At 37.8% G+C, this 25,976-nt stretch overlaps 1 protein-coding gene across 2 annotated transcripts in view; it reads right to left on the minus strand.

The window, feature by feature from the left end:
• Positions 1-25,976, minus strand: part of ROCK2 (Rho associated coiled-coil containing protein kinase 2) — a 102,689-nt gene that overhangs the window by 71,980 nt on the left and 4,733 nt on the right. The gene's annotated exons all lie outside the window — the stretch shown is intronic.

Here is a 25,976-nt window from a genome sequence, read left to right on the forward strand (position 1 = left end):
ACAGCGTGTTCACATAGCATAATCGCTATTTCATACATACCATGATATTCATTTGGAGTTTCAAAGAAACACATTGTGATACCCTGTTCCACAGTCCAACATGCGTCCTAGAAGCAAACTTCACTGATGACCCTAGACTGCAGTCAAATTTACTATTAATTTTGTTTCTCAAATAGGTAATGCATTTTCCCATAAAATAAGCCTACATGTAAATATGTTAAAATATGTAAATATTAAAAAAAATTAAATATGTAAAATAACAGATATAGCATTTCAATTCCAAGTCCTGTGTCAGAACTACTAATGCAACATTCTAGGTTTTAAAGCAGAACAGGAACTTTGCCAGATGATTTCTGCTGAAACTCAATCCATATGCTTCCAGGGATTGACTAGAGTAGTAATTCCATCATACATAAAATCCATGATGATGAGGTATGATCAAGAATTGAAGTTTTCTCGCCAACTTCAATAATAAAAAGATATTTTAAGCCTTGGTCTCAAGGACTGGAAAGGAACATGCTGGATTTCGTCACAAGTCCAACTAGAAGTGTCTGATCTCCCATTTCTCTCTCTGGAAAAAAGAGATTGTTGTCTGAAGTAATTTGGAGAAACTTCCTATTCCTGAAATACCTGCCAGAAAAGAAAAAAAAAAAAAGGGGGGGGGGGGGGGGGGGGGGGGGGGAGAACAACAACCCTCCCCACCTATCAGACCCACATATCTAGCTGTCCTGTATAAAAGAGACCAGATTCACACTTGAGAGACATTCAGCAGCTGCTTTGAGCAGGGGTTGAACCTAGATGACCTTCTGAGGTCTTCAAAGCTGAATTACTCTGCGATGCTATGAATACATTTGACCTGAGCATATGCAGGTCGGCACCACTAAAATCAGTTTTTATATCAATTAGTCCAAAAACTTCTGGTCTAGTGGAAGATGGAGACAGTCCTTAAACAATTAATTTCTTTACTGTAAAAAAATACAAAGTAAAGCAGTAGCAAAGAAGGGTGGCTGACAGGAACTTCCTCTGCAGATTTTGAGACTTATTTCAGAAAGCCTGAGGAAGCGAGTGCCTACTGCAATCTGCTGCTGTAATTAGTCATTTTTCAACTCCCTAAACAAGAAGTTTGTTCTGTGCACAAATCTATATTAATTAGCTATTTCACCTACAAGATCAGCCAGGACTTTCACATTGCAAACAACTGCTCCCCAAAGCTGTGGGTAGCCTTTGTTAAGATCTTTGGCCGCCATTCTTTGAACAGGAGGTGATGCAAAGGGCCACAGAAGAGAGCAGAAAATGTCTTCTGAAGGATTTTTCAACTACTTCATCAATAAACTAATTTAGTCATGGAAGAACTGTTACTTGTTTAGTCACGAAAAGCCACTTATTTAAGACATCAAGGTAAGTGCAGAACCTTGTTTTAGACGTTTCTAGCAGAAGAATTCATTACAAAATTTAATATTTCTACCATGGTTGACCACAAACTGGGGGAAAGTAACAGCTCTTGACTTCTAACCTGTTTACTGAGAAGCCAAGAAGGAAGGCTTCTGTGAACAAATCAGCAGCAAAAGAAAGTAAATGTGGGCACGCTTTCTCGGTGGGGCAGGAGACGTAGAGACGGAAGATGGGCATTCAATGCCTTTTTTGCCACTGTCCCCTGGAACGTACACAGCTCCACTCCAGGGACCCTGGCAGGATCCGTCTGAGAGGGGTGAAGGAGCCAGTCAAAACCACTACCAGGCTGTTCTCTATCACCTTTGAAAGGCCATGACAACTGGGGGAGGTTCCTGTTAACTGGAAAAGGGCAGAAAACGTTGGAACAGGTTGCCCAGACAGGATGTGGCATCTCTGTATTTGAAGATTTTCAAAATGTAATTCTTAAACATAAACTGATTGAACTTGCTTAAAAGTATGTCAGCGGCTTGGACCAGAAGACCTCCACAGGTCCCTTGCATGCTAAATTATCTTATGATGGGTATTTTTATTCAATTCTGAAAATAGTTTCAACCAGAGCTCAATTACTGACAGGGTGCCGTGTAAATCTCCAGCTATACAACAAATTATTTGGCTAGACACTGCTGTTAGAAGAGCTGGCAGGGTATTTTGGTAACAGTATTTCATCGTGAATTGTGTTATCACAGTGTCATTGATGACGGACCAGGGCCTGTCTGTGGAAGATCATGAGTGTTTTGTTTTGTACTGCAGTCAAATCTAAGCTAAGAGATGCCCGATGGATAAAGCACAAATGGAAATAAGCAGCGACAAACTCAGAGAGTGTCACAGGCAATCAGCTGGAACCTGGTCTCCTATGCATGCGTTGACTCAGGCCCACTGGCTAGCCGGAACCCCATTAATAGGAAGATGGAAGGCAAATGAAGCTAGCATGCAAGAGACTCAAAACAGAAAGAAGAGGGGGGGTTCACACCATAGAGTTAAGCTAGAACTTATTGTCATGGGATGTTTCTGCTGCCAAGAAGTTCACACTGGGCTGAAGACTATTCGATTCAAGGGAGATAAAGCTGTCAAGAGCTATGAGACAGAAAAACACCTTGGAAACATCTACCTTGGAGGGTCTCCGAGCTGCCTCGTCTCCACAGGCTGAGATAATGTAATGGGATAGGAAGAGCCCTTCTCCTGCACTTCATCCCAGGCACTTCTGAGCTACTGGCTATTGCTGGAAACAGCGTATTTAGGCTAGACAAACTCCTGCTTCAATCTAGTTTCCATTCTAGTGATTCACTTTCATGTTATTACTTTGTGCAACTGTCTTTATTCCTCCACAAGCTGCTTCAATCCCTACAAGTAATTACAAGGAAATAAGACAGATTTTCTTTCCACCTCAGTATTAAATGCTCTGGACAAAAGAGGACATCAGGTGTCACACTCAAAAATACACAAGGAAAAAGAGAAGAGTTTCAACAACAGAGACTAAGAGAAACCAGCAGTACATTGTATCTTGCCTCAAACATGAGAAAACAGGAGGCTGGGTTCAAATGCCAGCTCTGGCAACAGCCAAATGAAGCGCCACTGCTATAAAGCAGGCTATGAGCTTGCAGAAAAATATTGAAAGGACTTAGTATCAGCCCTGTGTGTAATTTTCTAATTTTCTAATCTTAGCAATACATCGAACAAGAAAACTATTCACCATTTAGTGACGTTTTAAAGTCATACTGCATCTATTTTAAGCTAACTTGTAATCTTGGAAGTGGCGTTACAACTACATACGGATACAGCTATATTAAGAGGAAAAATTTTCAAAACTTAGGATATAACAGAATAAAGGTTGAGCACCCAACCTTACTTCACTTCCCCTTCCACATTACGATAATCCTTCCAGCACGGAACGGGTGGCTGTGCACTACTGCTTTGTGTCCTCTTTTCTGGATGCAACTTCGTCTCTTGCTCAATGAAAACAAAACCAATGGAACTAAATGTATAAAATTTCTCTTTGGTAGTTTAAAAACAACATTTCAGGTACATTCGATGTTCTAGGAACTTGATTTTCATTACTACACAAACAATGCAAAAACCACTCACACTGCAGTTTCTGAAATACCATGACTGATTATCAATTTTACAGCTGGTTAAACCTCATTCTAGCTAAAAAAAAAGGCTATTTGTTGTGGTAATACTCTAGATGGTAACTCTGAAAAAGTGGGACACTTGGTCTGGCATTTGCGTAATGAGTTCCCAGAACATTCTTCTTCCCAAGTGTTCCAGCTGTAGGTGCAAAGCAAACAGTTGGGTGTAGTTATGTATACATATCTTTTTGTTTGCATTTCTGAAAAGGAATCACATCAAATTTGCAAAGGAAACTGTAGTCTTTTTAGAAGAGACTCAGAACCATAATGCAGTTCCTTAGTCTTTTACTGCTAAGACTGAAAACAGCTGCAAGTTGTAGCAATATTTTAAATATGAGATTTATTTTTAAGAGAACTCCAGTGTCTTACTTAATTTTAAGACAGAACGACTATCTCAATTTTCAATTCAGCATTAGTTGCACAATTTTACCAACCTAGGAAATTACTGTTTTCAAATCCAATTCAAAAGAAGACTTATCTCTACTAACACAAGCAGTATTGTAAAATTGTTCTGAAATTAGAAGTACTAGAGGAAATAAATTTTCTTCACAGTAAGGAATGTGTTCCTGAGCTATTGTACACTCACTCTTCTGTTCATTACGGATGAAGTAAAATTAAAGTTTTCGCTGTACATATGCACATTCATCCATTTAGCCACGAGACCTGTAATGTGATTTTCAGATGGACATACAAGTTTTCAAGCTCTCAAGAAAAAAATCCCATCCAAAACCACTATATTTTGAAGTCAACATGCATCTTTACCTTCTTTTACTCCTTAAGAGAATTCCTGGTCCCTAACTTCCTGTACACAAATCAGGAAGATGAAGGTATGCAGGTGAGAGATAAAAAGGATCCCCTTTTTACTTTCAACTCACAAGAAAACATTTCAATAGTAATGCACAAACCCAGCATTATAAAAATTTAGTGTGTTCATTTTAATCATTTAAAACAAAGGTACAATAACCCACAATACAGCTTACTTTCTAATACATATGTTTAAATTTTGCTATCACCCTGTACTACACACTATGCAATGCTATATTTAAGTAATCTCTTCACTCAGAATGCTACCACTCTCAGTGGAAATACTTCAGTTAGATACCAAAATAGAACTCCTAGAAGCAGTAATCCTTTATGCTGACTCATTTATCTGAAAATATAACTTCAGTTCTTCGAAAGCATATACCTAACTTCATTATGTGCTCAAATCACCCATATTTAACTGTACTTTTCAGAAATGCTGATTTACCATTATTGTCTTCACCACAGTAACGACTATTTGTGAAACTTCGCTAATGTGCAACTAATCCCTGCCATTTTGTCTGATCCTACAGTGACTTAAAAACATCTGAACAAAGAACTGACCATGGAGTGCTGCCTGTTTGAAAAGTACATGTAACTGTATTTGCCTAATAGCAGCAATGTAAACCCCTTCTGCAATGGACAGGTGAAGAAGTATTAAAGAGGCTAAGAAATACTCCAGTCATCACATCAGGAGATATTTAAGACCTGAAACATTAATCATCAAAAATATTGATGAAAGTTTGGCTTGAAAACTAGATCCCATTTGTTCATGGGAAGGATTTGGAAGAATGAAAATCCACAGACGGGTTTCTACAGTAAATCATGGTACTGAAAATCCAGGTTTATAGTAAGATGACCAGAAAAAAACAGGCCAGAGTTTTAGCAGACATAATGCAGACAAGAAAGGGGGTCAACAGTTAAAAAGATGAAAGGATAGAAAAGGATTACACAGGGAAATGCCAAAGATCATTCCAAAGACATTTTGAAAGGAATTCTAAATATTGTTTTCACTTAAACTTGGGCAAGAGGAGGACAGGTCCAGATAAAATTGTTATGGCCTTTGCAGTCCTAATTGTTTAATTCAAATTATAAACCAATGTTTCTGCACTGACTTTAAATCCCATTAACTACTAAACTATATGACAAATTGTAATTAAATATTAAAATAAAAAAAGTCAGCAAACAAATTAAATGGAAATTTAACTCCCTAACTACCACTGAACCATACTGTGGGAGAAACTGAAGCCGCTTATTTCAAAAGTGAGCTTTCCCGTAAAATTTTAAAATACTATTAACACAAACTAGTGTTTGAATTCTAGAACTAGTTCTAGAATTATTTACAATTTTTGTTCATAAATTTCTTTAGTAAAGGACCATGCAATTGTTTTGCAGGTACTCCTACATACATATATAAAAAATAGCACACCAATAAAGCATCACACGTTGACAATCCGATTTTATGACCTCTTATCTCAGTCCTTCCCACCTTCAACTAGGGAAAAATACATTTGCCTTAAACTTGCTTGTTGAGCCAGTAAGATAGATTTCTTTCAGGTCATTCACCAATACATGTACATCACACAGTATATGATTTGTTATTTGTAAATGGCTTCCAGGATCCCCCACATTACATCCCTGGGAGTAATGTGGGGACAAATAATCTGGAAATGGAAGTTTGTTGTTTTGTAATGTTATGCTAACGGTCCAGACTCGATGATCTCAAGGGTCCTTTCCAACCTAAATGATTCCATGATTCTATGCTAAGCAATCCAGTAGGCTCACAAAGCAAGAGTGCGGACGGCAGCACCTCAGACGTGAGGGCACAGACAAACGGGATGCCTTTCAGGTAGACAGCACAGGCTGCGTAGGGTACAGGTCAAATAAAAAAACCCCCAACTTTAGAAGTCCTATGTTCTGCCAAGACGACAGCCTGATTTCATAATCACAAGTGCCCTGAGTTCCCAGAGAAAGGTACCTTACAACAAGCCAGTCTTGTGAAAATACCCAAAGCAGTGACTCGGCCCCCACGCAGACCGCATAGCTGTATTTTATGCCAATGACTGTTTCAGAGCAATAGCAGTAGCGAAGATTACACCCGGAGTCCAGCACAGCCTTACCGCTGCACTGCAAATGAAAAGCTGGACCATCTCAACAGCTCCGACTGGCACTTCCCATCGTAACTTGAAACGCAGGCAGACTTCTAGACAGCAACTTTTGCCTGGAATAGGTGCGCAACCATACAAGATCATTGATGAACTTCCTTTCTCCTCCCTCTTACTAATTTTCACTCTACCAATGTCACAGCTTCTATCTCATCCATGCTGCAAACGCAACACTCGCATAAGCAACTAACTAACTTTGTTGGGAAATAGGATCAGTTTAACAAAAATGCTGTATTTCCACCCCTTTATTAGCCAAAAACCAAAGGAGAATGTACACTGTGAACGCGAGGCAAATGGCCTCAAGAACAAAGCTAAGTTTGTGAGGCTCCATAAATTAAAATAAGCAAATGTTTACCAGGATCATCCATTAGTGAGAAAACATCTACCTATGCAATGAAAGCAACTAGAACAGCTTAGTGGCATCATTTTCTGTTATATCACCTGCTTATTCCCACTTTGGCAGGAGTTTCTACAATTCAGGAGTTACTCAACACTTAGAAACCTTGTCCTTATTTGAAGTATCCCTTGTCTATAGTTGCATAAATACATTTGTTAAAAGCGCTAAGTCTTGTATATAGGAAGCGTACTTTAAATAAACCAAGAAAGCATAGTATCTTTTTATGGAGTACCTTTCAAATTAATAAAACCTGTAACTTATCTTAAGCTTGGGAAAAATCTTCATGGACCACCATCATTCAGAACTGTGCATCAAAGTTGACCCTCTTACTATGCAAGTCATCTGCTGATTGAAATTTTACAGATTGCTATTTGGCTTTAAAAAAGTCAAACAACTTGAAACAAATATGCAAAATATACTATATCCAAATACATGCTCAAAAGGGATCTATCACTTTGCCATCATCAAGCACTCTAAGCAAAGCCACCCGCCATTCCCGTGCCCACCAGCTGAGGCTGTCCAGAGGCGTCTCTCAGGGCGGCAGCAGCCGGGAAGCAGCTCCCTGTTCCCCGCACCCAGCCGGGGCTGTGGGACGCACCCCGCATTGCTGAGAGCAGAGCAGGAATCGTGCCTGTGGACAGGGGACAGCCACTCCGGTCCCGTTCCTCCATACTTACACGTGCGGTCAGGGGCATAGGCTTTACATCCCTTTACACATTCAGGAGTAAACCAGAATTCCACCCCTGTGCCAAGAAGCCTTCAGAGCTGCTTCCCCGCCGGTATTTGCCAGGTCTTCCCCTCTACCTCATGGCAACATCTGCCTCTCTGAAAACTGCAAAGGGGAAGGAAGGAAAAAAAAAAAAACTAAACCCACAGACAAGCGTTTTCAAAGCCAGGAGACCCTCCTTCAGCTGCACGTGAAAGCCAATGCTGCCCTCAGCACAGAAGACTTATCCTTATTTCTGACACGGAATTCTATTCTATTTGAACGAACATTATCCTTCTTTACCAAAATGCAGATTACCAGAAATCAGGGTTGTTTGCTAGGACATGCTGTTTCACATATCAATTTTACATTTACAGTTGTGTTACTCAATTAACAAGGATGCTAATAAAGATATTAACTCACTCCCTTTGTCATGGAGAAATACTTTAAATATGAAACCTCGTACTAGTACAATTTTAGATTTTTTGTGTTAAAAAAGTGCTAGGGAAAAAAAAAATCTATGGGAAAATTAGCAATAAGTAAGTAGAAATCATACTCAGAAGACATTTTCACAAGTCTCCCAAGTTCTGAAGCTACCTATAAATTTGCAATCCAATCTTACTTTGTAATATACATGAAAACCTGCAACCATACTTTGCTATTTATTAATTTCTACCCCCTTCAGTTGCTGCAATTAAGACTGTATGTGCAAAGTCAGCAGTATGATGTTTTCATCTTCTAAAATGTTTAGGAAATTATAATGATGCTTTGCTTCGTTTTAAAAATATCTTCCACTCACTACAGGAAGTAGGTGAACAAAAGCAGAATAGGGCACCTGTCCACCCCTATAAACAGCTGCTCAAATACTATCCTCTAGTAAATACATGATTAGATGGGAAAATTATTTAATTTCCTGACCTGCCTCAAATATAAGAAGGTGCTACATAAGACAAAACCATCTGCATGAGCTACTGTGTGAATGTCTGTGAGAAAAGCAGGAATTTTTAACAATATTAATTTGTAATTTACCCAAACTATGCATACGTCAAACTTAAAACTCAAAGTGTGATACCATACAGTTGTTAAGCTCTGACACCCGCAACAGGAAAAAGTGAAGCTACGCTCAATGTACCTGTGACAATGTAAATCACAATGCTCTACACAAACTCACTGACTGACTACATAACTGTGGCACACTGTAATTGAGCATATTCTTCCAACTAGCCATGATCTTAGTAAACCAACTCCCTCTTCTTAAATCTTCTCACCAAGGCAAAAACAAGGAAGCATTCAGAGACCTTCAACAACCCCTCTGAAAGCCCTATGACACAGCTGCCTCCCAGCTGCATAACCCTCCCGCTGGCACCTCATGTCCCACTAAAAGATCTAGGTCCTTCCCTGGACAGAAATGGACTGAAAGCACATTTTAAAGTAAGACAGAAGCATGAAGATCAATGGAAATTTACGCTGTGATTTTTTGGGCAACTCAGAAGAACATGAAGTCCTGTTCCCCATGAATGCAGAGGTAAGCTATTCTGTGCAGTGGGCACGACAATGAGGTACGTGCTTTCACAACTTCCAGTTACACCACATCTTTATGCTACAGAAATAAGAAAAAAAGCTAAAAGTTTCTTACTACTTCATGCTGCAATAAGGCACTTCAGTCAAGATTCTTTATTTCTACTGAAGTCAGAGGAACTGTCTTACTTTAATATTGAAGGCTTTTTTAAAAGTGGTGCTTTAACTGTATCAGCAATACAATGTCAGAAGTAGTTATTTAACAAAGCCATGTTCCTGTGTTCCTCGTCTCCTGCTTTTTTGTTCTTGGGGTTTCTTTCCTCGCTGTAACTCCATCTCAGCTTGATTCCCAGACAAAATTTCACTCTCTCAAAACTGATCTTGCATTATTTCTATAATTTCTCATTAACCTGTCTTAACATGAAATGTTTGACCACAGCCATACGTCTTCTTCAGAGTTGCAATGTCTGCCTCAGCCAGCACATTTACAGCTTTTTAAGCTCATCTCATCTACACAGTCCAGGTTGCCATGTCATTTTTTCCTACAACTATTTTTTTTCTTCATTACATGTGAAGTGGTCTGCTGTATTAGCAATGCATGCTGCTCTTCTCATCAGTTCACACAGCAGAAGACCTTTTCAAACCTTCAGACTGAAAAGACCACAAACTTCTGAAGATTGGGGACTTTTTTAAGAAAGTCAAGCTTTTAAACAATAATTTTCAGAATTCTTCGCTTTACATTACAACAGTTCAGCTGTTCTTTCTTCCCTTAGATGCACATACAGACCTGTGGAGGGTACCAGGAGTTTCTCCTTGAACTTAGTGCCTTCTTTAGATTACTGTCCGAAGGTTTTTTTGGTTTTTTAGTCTACCCAATGGCAAAAAACAAGTCAAGCCTACTTCATGGCTAAACTACGTCACTCTACCAACTTAACAAAAGCAGAGACATTCTAAATAACTACTATTAATAACCATTTAGAAAGAGGTGCTGGAGGTCTGTTGCATGGAATGATACTATCTCAGCATTTTCTATGAAAGTACTACATTTACCACACAATTTTAGTTAAGTTGTAGCTTTATTATAAGCATTTAACTTCCATATGCTTCAAAGCGAATTTTTGAGTGAGCAAGACTAGACAGTAAAATTAAAAAGAAGTACCCAACATAACTGAAAATGCTGTCAGTAAATTAGCAAATGTTTGATAGAAACGTTATTTAAGAGCACTTCAAAAACTTGACTGGGGAGCAAAAGAGGTGTCCAGCCTGGCACCATCCCCTAAGGAGACGCACATCACTGCATAAACCGCTGGGGTTTTAGAACACCAACATCGACAGAGTGCCTGGGTGGCCATATGAAGCTGCAGCTTTACATCCATAGTATTTATTTTCCATAATTTCTTGGAATGTGTTCACAGTTTAACACAGAAGTCTTTCCAATCTTTAAGTTTTAGCTGTGTGATGTCATTTCACCTCTTTAACAAGATACAGCTTACGGCCAATTGAGCCTTTCATCAAAAAGGTTATGTAAATGAGAACATTAATACAAGCTCTCCCCTCTTACACATTCCTTCCCTAACATGACATTAACAATAATGCATCTAAGAGATTTATAAATAAAATGTATGCACTCTATCCCTCCTACATCACCTACCTCCAGGTGACAACATCTCAAAATATCTGGCTTATACAAAACAATTCGTAACAGATATTGCACACATTAACTATAGAGAACGTCTAAAAGCTATTTTAAAATGCAAGTTTTAAAAAATAAAATTAATAAATTCGAAACTTATGTCTAAACATATTATAGTCTATTAAAATAATTTAAATAGGATTGTGTTAAAGGTAAAATGAGAAAAAGCCTAGAAGTCGTAGTAAGTGACTCTTGGAATACATGATGAAGTAGTTATTTGCCATATCTTTCAACAAAGCCTGAAGGACTTCCACAAATAAAAAATGTGAAAATGGTGAAACCATAAAATATATTGGTAATTGCTTTGGTTTAATTCACTGAAGAAAAATGACCAAAAGTAGTTCTTTGGGAGGGGTTCTGGGATGGAATTTAGTGAACAGCTTGTACTTTTCATTAAGACTGACCAATTCTGATAATTTTCATACAAATTATCATTATATGGCATTCTAACATACATGCTCTATCAAGGAGAAGCATAAAAAAAAAGATTTTGAAGCTTATTTCTTTCCATTTGCCCTAAACTGTAGAAAGCAGCCATGACATTATTGATGCTATCAAGAAGCATTTGAATAAAAACTGGAGAGAAATCAGAAGCTCAAGCCTATGCTATAGTTAAGTGCAATGTGATATCCACAGCAGTTAAGCTGGATGTCTCAAGCACTTACTCCACCTGACTCTTCTCAAAACAAACTTCGAAAGCAGGTTAACATTATCATTTGCTTCCAAAGCTATGTATGTTGCAGGCATCTAACAATGAGTAAATCAATTAGAGCAACCCACAGTAATTTTCAGGGCTGCAGATTAACCAGTCAAGCAGCATATGTTTGCATACAGCAATGATCTATTCGAGGTCTGAGGATGAAGTTCTAGGACAGTCTAAACCAGTCTCCCCATCCCCTAAACAAAAATCCCCACCCCTCCTTTGACTCAGCAGCATGCCTTCCTCATCCTGAGCAAGCCAGTTGAGGGAGCTAAACTGGACAGGTCTTTTGCAGTTTTCAATTTTGGCCATTTATCTCCTTAAACCTGCTCACTGCAGGGTCAGATAAGTAAAATAATCAGCGCAAAGGCAGCAGAAAGAATATAGCAACCAAGACAGATCAGTTAGATGCACAGGGAATTACTCTTGAGAAAATGTCATTCCAGTCAAACTTGAAAAACTGAGGCGGGGGCGGGGAAGAAATAAAAACCCCCAAACCAGAAAGAACTTGTTTCTTTTATTCTACATATACAACTTCAATTGAAAAGAAGATGTATCGAGTCTTTAGAACTGATTGTTTCTGGTCATACTAATCAGTCTGTTTAAAAAAAGAAAATATTTTCATAACTGTAAGAAAAATATGCTAAACATACTATCAATAGCTATTAGTTTATCCATAGAAAATGCTTTACATTTCACTGAGTTATAGTTCACATCCAAGTGGACAGATAGATGTCTCAAGAACAAAATACTCCCTACACATTTTAAAGAGTCAATCAGTAAGATCATCCTTCACTTCCTGAGAAAAAAACAAAAAAAAAGCACAATGTCAAAATGGTATTTATATAATTAAGTATAAAACTGTTCAAACATGAATATAGTACCTTTTTTTCCTTAGAAAATAGAGCACAAAATTTAGAGACAGTGAAAAAGAGAAAGGTAATTTCTAAGAAAGTCATACTGATATACTGCACAAGGGTCACATTCAGCTGCAAATTAACACACAGAGCTATATTAATAAGTATATATTTTGGGAAAAGATTAATCACAAACTATTGTCATTTAATTCATTCTATTGTAAATTGATCCATCCTCTACAGAGAAGTGGTAGCATCACCTCTTCAAATAGTTTTTCTTTCTCAATCTATTTAAGACAATTGTCATGACCCCTCTCATAAAAGTGTTATTTGGATTTATATTAAGTAATTTGAAAGAATGTTTATCCTGAGTTTCATGTATCTGCGCTGTCAACTTGAAAATCTCTTCCCTCCCTACCCTTAAAAAAAACACACATCCTGCAAAAATCTGAATGACACTTTTCCTCCTCAACTTCCTATCCCATTCCACAGATAAGCCTCAGTTAGTCACTTACCTTGAATCTTGGCTGGAGTACTGCCATACAATTTTATGGACATGAAGACTTCTGGAGCCTAGTCCTGCTGTACAAAACACTGCAGTATTCCTCCACAGCCAGACTAGCTGTCTCAATACGTTTGCCTTTGGCTCCTGTGGTTGATTTAGACTTTGAATGCTGATTTTAGCACTCCTCAAGAAACCCTGTGTTCATGAGCTGCACCTCACAGTATCAAGACATCGGTGAAATCTCCCACCTGAAGATCCCGGTCTATAATCACGTTCCTCTTGAGCAAAGAGGCTTTCTACAACAGAGATGAGTTTTATCATCTCTATCTAGAAGCCTAAGCTTTTGAGGGACTGGTCCAAAACTAGGGAACGAAATTCCACACAAATTAAGGAACACAGAAAAGCTCACCAACTTCTCCAGTGCAAGTTGCATTTCCTAGTAAGATCCTGCTTAGTTGCTAAAAGATTTGTCTCCAAATACCATAGCTGAGGAAGCCAGCATAACAGCTTACGGTAAAGTGAATGTAATTCCCCAAACTAAAGACAAAGAGAGCTTGCAGGAGCTCTGAGGGCAGCCAGCCCCCCAAGTCTGAGACAGACTGTAGTTTTGTTCACTTATGTCGAGCTCATTTTTAAAATGCATTTCATAACACTGAAGTGTGTTCTTTCAACAACATTTCAAGTTTGTTGCAGAAAGTTTCTCCTACATACAATAAAGAGGTTAGCAGTTAACACAATTACTTACAAAATAAATGGTTACAACATACTGTAATTTATCTCAAAATGTATTTATTCTTTACAGATGGCCTGTGTGCATAGGGCGAGAAAGGGGAGAAAAAGAGATAATAGCTGGTTATTATTTGACAGTTTGGGTTGAAATTGCTTTTCAAAGACTAGCCTAACAAGGTAATGCAGCTCACACTAAGATGAGCAAACTATATGTAAAATTGCAGTAATTTTCACTAAATGCTTGGCAAAATGAGATGAACAGGACAGAATATCTGTAAGCCAAGATCACCTGATTAAACTTACTAAAAAGCTCAGAGGAAAGAAAAGACAGGTAATGTATGTATTTCCTCACTAAAAACACTTAAAAATACTTATTATTATTTCCAGTGTTACTTATTCATATTTGTCACAGTGGATGAATAACTCAGAAAATAAACAATTACTTAAATAATCATAGGGGATACGAAGAGTAACACATTTTTGTAACTATTCAAGTCATGCACATGAAACAAATCTCTGGCCAAAATAATATAAAGAAATATTAACTTCCAAGTACACATACATATATGCATAACAAGACACACTGTAGCTCCTACCAATGATCTCAAAGAAAAGCTGACTACCATGGTAAACGCTCAATGTCTTTAAAATACAATCCTTTAAGAGAAGCAATAAAAGGTTCTATCGACCTGTTCATATTTAAAGATGTGATAAATCAGTAATTTTTGCAACAGGGGCACAGTTGCAAATATTCCAGTTACACTCCAATTCAAGTTTCACCCAGATATTCTAGTAACAGAACAAAACATCTGGAGACTGGAAAAAATAAAACAAAACCATCACTGGGCCCAGGATGTCTACCCTTTCCTCTTCCTCCAATTATTTCTCCATGAGGCATACAAAACTCACTCCAAAAATACAATTAAATACCTGAGAAAGAAGGGGTGGAATTCCACAGAAATAAGTTGAATGTATTACTAAATTGCTGAACACTATTACTAAATTTCACATAAGGTAAACTGTTTGGCTTCAAAGCAGTAATGACTAAGCTCACAGAACTACATGCTAACAAAACACACATTCAAACATTAAGTCTAAGATGCCAGGAATCCATTTAAACAAAAAATATTTTTATTAGGAAATAGACTTCATTTGTTAGTCTCAGTTGAAATGTTGCTCTAAGATGAGAAGAAAGATTAAAATGAAGTGGGTACAACAAGTATCATACATATCAAACAGATGACCAAAAAAAACCCACCCAACCTAGAGAGTCACTGGCGACAATCACCAAATCCACAGTCCTCTGCAGTAAACCAACCTCGTGTCTAATTCAGGGCCCATAAGTAGTCCTACCCAGTTAATTGCATCTATTAAATGTTTTAAGCTAAACATGCATGTAAGTGCTTGTAAAACTGCACCCCAATAGTATTTCTGAAAAACAACATCCCCCCCAAGTGCCTTTCAAAAGACTTTCAAGAATCCATCTATCTAGGATCCATTTCACTTTCATGATTTGTTAAATAATAAAAAAATATCCTAGTCTAGCGATCTAATCTGTTTATCTTGGGGAAAGGAATTTATAATAAGAGAGAGATATGAGAGAACATACAAACACACAAAGAAACTCCCCATTGTGACAGAGAAACTCTTTTCACCTTTTTTGTTAATAGATTATAAAGTCACGTTTTGGGAACATGCGCACAGTATAACAACTTTGGATTTGCTTTATTTGATTTTTCACATTAGTGTTGTCAAAAAAAGAACTTTTCTGAAAATAACTGACTAATACCGTCCCCTGGGATACAAACTTTTCTGAAAGAAAACTTCCTTTAGCATGTCTGACCAGGAGACCTAGTATCTACAGAAAGTGATCCTGTCACAGTTCTTGCACTCTAATGGTGAAAAAATAGTTTTTGTACCACCCTCAATCTGTTTTGTTACCAAAACATGGCTCTGAACTGGTTAATATCAGGCTACAAATAGGAAACAAACTGAATGTAAAACTGACTGTGGTGACACTGAACGCGTCTATTCCCTCCATAAAGCATATTTGACACAGTTTTGTAAGATTTTCAGACAAAGAATCAAGAATACCAATTCCAGTTGTAACTCCAGTAAACTATTGACCTATTCCTTCATGTGGCCCTCACGAGGTCCAACAAGGCCAAGGGCAAGGTCCTGCACCTGGGTCACGGCAACCCCCGGTATCAATCCAGGCTGGGGGATGAAGGGATTGAGAGCAGCCCTGCAGAGAAGGACTTGGGGGTACCGGTGGAGGAAAAGCTGGACATGAGCCAACAATGTGCGCTTGCAGCCCTGAAAGCCACCCGTATCCTGGGCTGCATCAAAAGCAGCGTGGCCAGCAGGTCGAGGGAGGGGATTCTGCCCCTCTGCTCTGCTCTGGTGAGACCTCACCTGGAGTACTGCGTCCAGCTCTGGGGCCCTCAGCACAAGAAGGACATGGACCTGCTGGAGCGGGTCCAGAGGAGGTCCACCAAAATGATCCGAGGGCTGGAGCACCTCTCCTACGAGACCAGGCTGAGAGAGTTGGGGTTGTTCAGCCTGGAGAAGAGAAGGCTGCGAGGACACATTATTGCGGCCTTTCAGTACTTAAAGGGGGCCTACGGGAAGGATGGGGAGAATCTTTTTAGCAAGGCCTGTTGTGACAGGACGAGGAATAATGGATTTAAACTAAAGGAGGGTAGATTTAGACTAGATATAAGGAAGAATTTGTTTTACAATGTGGGTGATGAAACACTGGATCAGGTTTCCCAGAGAGGTAGTGGAGGCCCCATCCCTGGCAACATTCAAGGTCAGGTTGGCTGGGACTCTGAGCAACCTGATCTGGTTAAAGCTGTCCCTGCTCACTGCAGGGGGGCTGGGCTAGATGGCCTCTAAAGGTCCCTTCCAACCCAAACTGCTCTATGATTCTGAAAGACTTCTGTCATCAGTACTGAAAAACACAGTCTGCATCAACAATCAGCTATCTTCTTAAGAATTTGTAAATGATATTATCAATAAAACCACTTTTTTCTTTTACCAACTGTAAAATTAAAACTATTCTGAAGGTTCCACAGAAAATAGGCATTTATATGTGATAAACATACCCACCTCTCCATTAACAACCTAGAAGTAAGCCCTTTTTTTCTTTAAACAATCTTGACTCAGCATAACACTACTGATGTAGTTGATATCGTTGCCCTGATGTGAGAATATGAAATCAGAAAACACTGTGTAAGGTCACATTAGTATTTGTATAATTTAATCCAGTCAGGTATCAAAGCAGGCTGCACTGATATCAGTCTGCTTTGTGCCAGTATAACAAAATGTACGTATTAGAGATGGAGCAACAGTAACATGGCATTAAGAACAACTTCCAAATAAGCACTGGCAGCTAAGACCTCAAATTAATCATTTTGGCATTTTGTGTGTTGATGGATTCCACTATTTTCAGCTATTTTCAGAAGAAAATATGAGCCAGTATTCATCTTTAAAACAAGCTTGTTTACACACACAATCCTGTTTTTTTTCCTAAAACAGAGGGGAAGAAACAACAGATTAAAGCAACAGACTACAATACAAAAAAATAGGTTTAAGTTACCTGAATTCAAACGTAGACAAGTACTAATAGGAACTGGCCTTTTACAAGTTTCTTTAAAAAAAAAAAAAACAAAACCCAACTTTCCAATTTCTGCAGTTTTCTCTGTACACAGGCTAGTAAGACAGTGGGCTATTACCCCATTACTTTCTTACATAGGTCTGAATGTGACAGAGAACTTATTTTACTCTTTTATTCTAATTCTCTTTTCTTCTAAGTTTTTATTAGCAGATTCTGGCTGAATTGAAGTCCTCTGCAATTTTGAAAGTAGCTACAGTATTTGCACAGCATAACATGGAGCTTTGTTCCTGTCCCCACGCTCCCTTCAAAGTTTCATTACTGACACTGTGGTAGGACACACGGATGATGGCCTGCATTCAAAAAAAGTAAGCTGTGTATTTTAATTAATAAACACACCATTCATTTGAAACCTAGCTCTTTGAGGAAAGGAGATAAACTAAAAAATCCAGTGTGTTTTGGACAGGTTTAAGATCATGGGTTGATTTTTTTTTAAATCTCATAGTGGTAGTTACCATTGTGTTCTGCAAATCTGCCAGGATTAACTGGGAAAATGATTCAGGTTAGTTTTAATCCAGATTAGTTACTCAAGTCAATTCACAACACACCAGCACAAACATTTGTGTCACCATTAAGGTGGTGTCCCATGGAAGCAGGTGGAGCTACTCCTCTAACTGATAGTGAAATTATTTGTGGAACTCAGCCATTTGTTTTTTAAATGGACCCATGTAACTAAGGGAGAAAGACACAGATTAAAAAGTTTCTGAGATCACTCAGGCTCAGTTTCCCATACTGAAAAACTTTTATCTCCTTCAGATTTCTGAACATTTATTTTTTCTAATATTAAAAGCTGCTTCATTTCTCCCTCCAACAGTGTACAAGTTTTTTGGTTCATTTACAAACTCTTCCAAGATATGTATATTTTTGATAAATACATAAAAACTTAATTGTGGCTATCCTTAATGACTGAAGCCCTTAAAGAAATACAAAAATACACACACCTTTTTAAAAAAATTAAAATGTAGGCTAACAGAGAATAACCCAGAACACCTTATTTCAATTAGCAAAACCATCATGTCTATTCCTCTTCCAAATGTGCTACTACTAAGGCAGAAAAGCCAAGCTGGCTCCATTAATAATAATTTTTGCACATACATATACCACTGACAATGCATGTCTGTCCTCTGCTGTGCCCACCTTTTTAAAAATAAAAACCTTCTTTGTTGTATCTTCCTTCCTTCAGAACATTACAGGCTACCTGAAAACAGCTAGGCTAGTCTTAATTACTGCTGTATTTACTTCCACATTGCAGACCAGAGTTGTCTGACCCAAGGACCACACCTGCCTATGCAGTAAGCTCGTGTCTGCAAAATGTCATCTCTCTCTGCTTCTAAAAGTCATTCAGAAACGGATACTGCATCCTACAGCATGGTAAGGTTTCCCTAATCCCCCGACGACTCATGCATCTTAAACGGATGACGACAGAGCTTATCTGAAAAGACATAAAGACATTCTAAAGGTCTTTGTCTACGGCTGATAGAGATCTTCACAAAGGAACCCACATCCTCAGGAACTTTGGTCTTGATCTGACAATTAAGTACCTTGCATCTTCAGAATTGTAGGGTACAGTCTTTTCAAGATAAAGCTATTACAAGGAAAGACTCTTAGGTACTGTAAAACTTCAACCAGGTATAAAAATAGATAGTAGCTTTTCAAGCTACCGGTATTATCTTCATACATTTGGGCAATGAAATGTTGCCTTAACCACCCTGTCATTTAACAGAAGACACGCATGCCTGACTTTAATGAAACAGTTAAATTACAATTCTATCAGAATTCATTTACATACTGATATTAAAAGTATCAGCTGAGATTATGGTAGCTAGAAGAAATTTTAAGATGGAAGAATATTTTTCAGTTTATTTAGCTTGTGGTTATTCCAACTTGATCGGCTTCCCCTTTCCGTGCAAATTTGTCTTTAGAATACAAAGAATAAAAAAAACACGATTGTGAAACAAAAATATGGCAAGAAATTCAGGGCTAAGTGAATGTCCCAAGTTACTTGGGAAAACAAAGAAAAATAGGAAATAGATTTCAAGTTCATTATGGTTCTGTAAGTGGAAAATAATTTTCCCATAGATCATAACTTTATGTCTCCTAAAATTTCCTTAAGCTTTGGCAACAAGTGATTCTTATAGGCAAATACTACCTTGCCTTTCCATTAAACCTGAGCAGATCCATTCCCACAAGAGCCACCTGAATCGGTTACTTCCTGGAGGAATCAAATGTTTTTACATTTGAAGGAAAAACTCCTGTGCATCAAGATCACTAGAGTCAGAATAGCTATACACACCTGGCTAAATGTTGTGGGGGAAAAGAAAATTTACATATGTCTCTTGTAAGAGTGTTGCAGCACACATCCTACATGCATATACACAAGTACAGTTCACAGACCCATGAGCTAACGAGAAACAGGACAGCCACACCAGTGTGACACTACCTTACAGCAAGAAGAGACTATTACTAGCTGTCTACTAAAGCAGCATTTAAATCTGAGGCAACAAAGTTCTCACATCAACAAAAAACAGTTTGTCAGCTTCACCGTACATCATTTAGGTAAGAGCATGACCCTAATGTTTCAGGCCATTACAAAGTTGTGTCCCTAATAGACTTGGGTTTCTTCTTGTCAAGCCTTCCTACCCTTCATTGAAAATCTGCATACAACTAGCTATATGCACCTCACTGTTCAAGGGAGTTCGAACATACAAAAAATTGATTATGAAATAGGGCTATGTCCATTTATTCACAGACCAGCATTTTCAGAAAGTGAACAGAGGAATAAGACCAGATAATTGGAGTGGCACTATTTAGATGAAAAGACTTCTTGCTTCTACTTTACTACCTCCTGCTCTGCTGAAAGAATGGTAGTACTGAATTTCACCACAGTATTTCTTAGCCTGTTGTGTCACACTGCGTCTAACCTAGCAATTAAGTCAAAACCAGCAGAATAATCAGCAATTTATGCTTAAAATGAACCTTGACAGTGCCCAGGGTGAATGATGTTTCCAAGACCACATCCGTAGCAGAAAGTGAAACAACAGCAGCACCTGAGCCCCGGTGTGAGACTTCCATTCCCTACGCCATAACCACGGCACGCTTTTGGACAACTGCAGGTTAAGAATTTAGCTAGCCACAGGACAAGACCATGCCAGCTAGAGCATGGCAGGACCCTGACGCTGTCTGGTTTGCGGTTATAGATGCAGACTTACAGACAATGGAGATATTTTACTTTCATGACTCTTTTGCATGCAATCAATAACAAAGGAAAAAAAATGTTATAATCCTCTCACGATCTGTATATACTTTCAGCATCACTGACCCTACAATATTACAGCACCAAGCATGTTTGTTTCTTCCCCCCCTTCTTTTCCATTTCAGAGGACAACTAACCCAATAGTGCTAAGATTTCATATATTAGAAAATAAATCAAGACATGATGACAGTAAAAACAATACCAATTCCGCAATTCAGAAAATTACTCAGTGTATAAAACCAAGAACAATTCCCATGTGCCAAGAAAAGAGTCTGATCACATGGTAGCCTCTTCTGATATTTATGCTCTAGAAATTAAGCTTGAAATCAAAATCAAAACTAAAAAGTTTTACCTTGGAATAAAATGTATGTAAGACTTCTCGTAGTATGTAGAAAGCGGGATTGAAGAAAAGTCTAAAAGTGTTACACATAATGCCATTCCTCTCCCCCCTCACGTTCAGCATCCATTTGATGTAACACTTTGACAAACAAATAAATTCATTGTACATTTCTTGGGTTGGATCCAACAAAAAAGCACTTGGATTGCAAGTATACTGAAACTTCACCAATTTACATCTAAGTCTGAAAGACACACTGTGCATCTTTCCTCATAAATTTAGACAGTGTGATTTCAAAAAATGAATACTGTGCTACCAAACACACTTTCAGCAATACAGTCCAACTGAAACATACCATACTGCGTGGAAAACTTAAACTCTGCAGTTAGGCTCAACATTGTCTCTGGCTTTCTGATTCAGTCAAATAAGTCCTGCAACAGTCATATAAAATAAATCTAGGGGCTTTTTCATAATGAACACTGTCATACTTTACAGAATTGGTTTTAAAGTTACATTCTCCCGTTTTAATACACTAAATTTTGGCAAAAATGTTTTGACAGGTAGAGAGGGCACAGTTGGGTCTTCCGGCACTTGAGAAATACTGCAGGGCACGTATGGGAAAGAATACTGATAGTTCTTCTAAAAAAATGAAGAGCACTGAAATAGTTCATTTTGACACTTAAATTGCCTTTCTTCAGAGGCAGCCAACCATTAAAATAGATGAAGTGATTCACACCTCATAGCGCTACTGTTTCAGGCTTCTACACATATGAACCATTCTTCATCATACTGTCCGTATTTAGAGGTTTTCTTCATAATCCTAACAGTTAGAAATTATTTCCAAAACAGAGAACTAACTGGATGTCTACAATTAAAAGGATTTGCTGGCATAGTATTTTTCAGGAGATGCAGCTTGTATTAGTGTATTTATTATTTCTTATATATTTATCTTCTAATTCAAGCTTAAAATATTCCTAAAACAGAACACTATGCACATACAAACCAGTGTTTCTGCTACCTTATTTGCTGCTACATTCAGGTTTTGCTACCAGAATTTTGATGACTGGAATTCTGCTGCTCCCCACCCTCACTGGCATAAATACCACCATTTCCTGAGTCAAGACAAGCCCTTCAGTTCTGGGGAGATGAACAGTGGGGAAACCCATAGGGATGGGGATTAAGGAAAATAAATAAAAAATAAAATAAAAAAGAAGTACATTTCATATAACTGAAGTAATTTGTTCATAGTAGTATTGAACAGTGAACTTGACAGCAATTAAAAAACCAGGGCTTTAGAAAACTTGACAATTTAGTAATATGAATATTTTTTTATCTCGAAAACGCAGTTATTTTTAGCTTTCTCTGTCAGATCTATAGCATAGTTCAGGTGCTTACAATACCAGCATGGATGCGTCTCCTATGTTTAACAAAATTACTAATGACTTTGTACCCACAGAGAAAAAAGTAAACATAGAATAATGTTTAAATTAATAGCAGTTGCTGCAACACAATAATAAACTGTCAGAGCCTCCTTGCCACATGAGTAATTCAAGTAGTTGTTTTCAGTCACTTTTCCTATGAAAGAGTAAAATTTTAAAAAAAGGCGGAGGGGTACTTCACAATCCAGGCTTATACACCCTAAAGAGGTAATTAAACTGAATGGGCCAAGAATTAAAAATTATGGCTTCATGCCTAAGTGGGCTGACCTTTTTTTCCTCCTGTTGGAGGAAGAGGTCCTGAAATGTTCACTAACGGAAACAGATTGTGCGTGTACACAGCCGGCATTAGAAAGGTTTTCATTATTCACTAAACCAACAGCTTCCAACATGGTATTATTTCCTGCTCTTCTCCATTTTCTTGCACTATTCGAGGGAATAATTCTATTCCTAAGGCAAGAGACTTCACAGTTATTCCATCACAACAGTTTAAAAATTCCACAAAAAAAGCATTCAGAAGTCAAGCATGGTTATAAAATTGTGTAAGAAGGGGCAGAAAAAGTATTAAGTAACCCTGTAACATCTTGTCTACTTACTACAGCTTGTTCCAAATGACTTCAGCTGCACATATTAGAAGTCTACCACAAGATAACACTCCCCTGTATACCAGATGGTGCTAAAAGTCATTTACAAATAAAAACCTGTGTCCTATACATGCAGCAAACGACAAGGCTTGTCTCCCTAATCTTGCACTCAACCTAATCAGCGCTAAACTGAAAATGGAGACCAGAACAAACCAGTTTCAGAAACCACAGGGAAAACCAGTTTAAAACTAGTTTCAGTATGAAATAGAACATTTTCATAGCATAGGCAAGCCAAATGATTGTATAACCTTCAACCAAAACCTGTGCTATTATAGTTTTTAGAATATAATCTCTTTGAAGATATGTACATACACACTACAGTGAATTTATCGATGCAGCACTGTTCAGTTTGAAAAAAGAAAAATACAGAGGATCAACTTGTACAGTAGCAACAATCACAAGTAGGCTATGTTTTCCAAATTTGCAGCTCATTCAATAAAAAGTAATTTCCAAGAAACACGCAAAGGTATTTCTCTACATACCATACTAGGGTAAATCTGCATTGCTGAGAGAGCAATGGTTGATATTTAATCAACAGCTCAGCTACAGACTTTGGACAACTACTTTTTTTTCCTTCTATTTATTTATCTATTGGGTAATAGTAACAGTCAACATTATTTGTTCTGAGATTTAAAAAAAAGAATAAAAAGAATATTTGGTGAAGATTAGCTTTTCTTCTTTCACTGCGGTTCAAACCTTCTTTCATGTCTCTATGTGACCTCCTCTCCATTTCCTCCTGAAGAAAAGCATAAAAAAAATTCTTGTGTTTGGATGAGTCACCCAAACTTTATCCTGCTTTATGCAGGATCCTGTTATTCTGTACTTTAAATACAGACTAATATAATCAGTACCCATGATTTAGAACAGTCAAGAGGCAGTAAAGCAACCACTCGGTTATCTGAATTTTCAAGGTCCAGAATTAAATACTTTGACATAAAGTTTCTTCATGATCACCTCTTTTACATCACACATGTTCATTCTAAATATTAAATTCTTCTCCGGTACATGTTTTTTGGTTTGTGTTTTTTTTTTTTTTTAAAAAAAAAAAGCTTCACCATCTCCATTTCATGTAGTTGGAAACAAAGAAAGGTTTGTCTGATGACATGCAGTGCCAGCACTAGATTAGGGTTCAGACCCTCCTGCACGCCACCCTTTTTATTTATCCCTCTGCCTGTACCCTCTGAACAACACCGTCTTACTTACAAAAATGAACAATGACATGAATATGACGTTAAAGTAGCAATGCTGCAAACTAACATCAAAACCCAATTGTCTCCATCTGGATTGCCTCCATCTGGGCACAGAGAAAACACAAAATATGTGATTGGTGACTGTTTGCAGAAGATTTGACTTAGGTAAGTTGTTCTGCATAGAATAAAATTAACGAAAGACAGGCATAATGAAAAACCGTTTGTATGTGGCACCCAGATTGTTTTTCTTCTCATATCTGTCACCTTCCAGATCCTACAAAAACTGAAGCAGGGATTGAACAGGAGGGATTTTTCACAAGCCGATGAAGACATTTGCATCCATCCCCTCATGTGAAACAAAACAACTAAACTCCATGACATTTCATAGAAGAAAAAAAGGCCCCCCTCTCAGCAGCTGTAACCATAGCAGGTGAACACAGAAAAAAAGAAAAAGCCAACCCCACACCACATAAGCAGCTGTTACTGATTGAGACTATCCAACCTAGTGAAATTTGGACAAAATTCACAGGAACACAATCTTCCAAGTACAGAGCCTCTGTACATTAGGGGGTAGCCAAATCACTGTTTTAAGCATATGGTCTTAAAATTTATTAGCAGGTGATTAATATAGTGTTCCAAAATAAGGATGCGAGTGACACTTCACCTGCACTAAAGAAGCTTAAATGTTGCTGGCCATGAAGATGCACTGCTGCTGGCAATACGGGGCGTGTTTTGACATTTCAGTAATGTAGCAGCAAAAGCTTCATACACAGTAGGTATGGCTTTGGAACTGAGCACTACTTTCAACGTTCTGTTTACATAGCAAAAGACTCATTAAAATAAGTTTATTACTAGCAAAGGCTGCCAATATAAACATAGTATTCTTGTTCTTAACCAATGGGATGTACCAAGAAAAAAGTATTTTAAATAAATTTGTTACCAGAAACATTTGGTGCTTTTCAGCATAATAACCTTGGTCACAATATAGCATCTTCCCCCTGCCCCAAAAAAGAACATCCTTAGGGGTTATAAAACCAGACATATTTTTAAAAAAATTCTTATATTCTTTCATTATGTAAAACTCTACTACCATGTTTCAAGCACTTTCATCTTTAAAATCCAAGGTCATTTCGTCTGTGGCAGTGATGCAATTCCAGTCATATTTTGTAGATCAAACACTGGCAAGAAATCATCAATTGATAGCTGCAAAGATTGGTTACTGTGGTAGCATTTTTTTGTTTCTTTTTAAATTAGACAGCTTTTGTTACGGACTGCATTACCAGACACAGCCAAATGCTTTGGCATTGCTCTGCCATTAGTTGAAAACTGAAAATGTACTTAAGAAAAACAGGTTTTAATCAGCATTTTCACACATTCCCAAACTGACACTCAGGCTACTAATATTTGGAAAGGTGAAGAGTTCCTGAATTTTTATTCCATCACATATAAAGAAGAAAAGAACTGTGCCAATTTGATAGTGCGGCTGTCTTTTTTTTTTTTTCTTCCCTTCAGTTGTTACAGAGACTGAACAACTAAAGGATAGTAATGACCCACTCTGCAATCTGATCAATACAGGTGAAATATTGGGAGTGAACACTCCTCTTGTGAATGAACACATAAAATCCGTATGCATCTCATGTGTGGCAGTAAAAGTATTGAAGCTGAGCAAACTGGCGTTTTTCCTTTCTTAAATTAAAAGTGAAATGCTTTAATCCTAGCATGGAATAAAACAGAATACAAGAACACGTAAAACCGTCAGAAAATAGAACTGTCCTTTTCCAGTTAACTATA

The sequence above is a fragment of the Pelecanus crispus genome, chromosome 3, assembly GCF_030463565.1.
Source record: "Pelecanus crispus isolate bPelCri1 chromosome 3, bPelCri1.pri, whole genome shotgun sequence".
Taxonomy (NCBI): domain Eukaryota; kingdom Metazoa; phylum Chordata; class Aves; order Pelecaniformes; family Pelecanidae; genus Pelecanus; species Pelecanus crispus.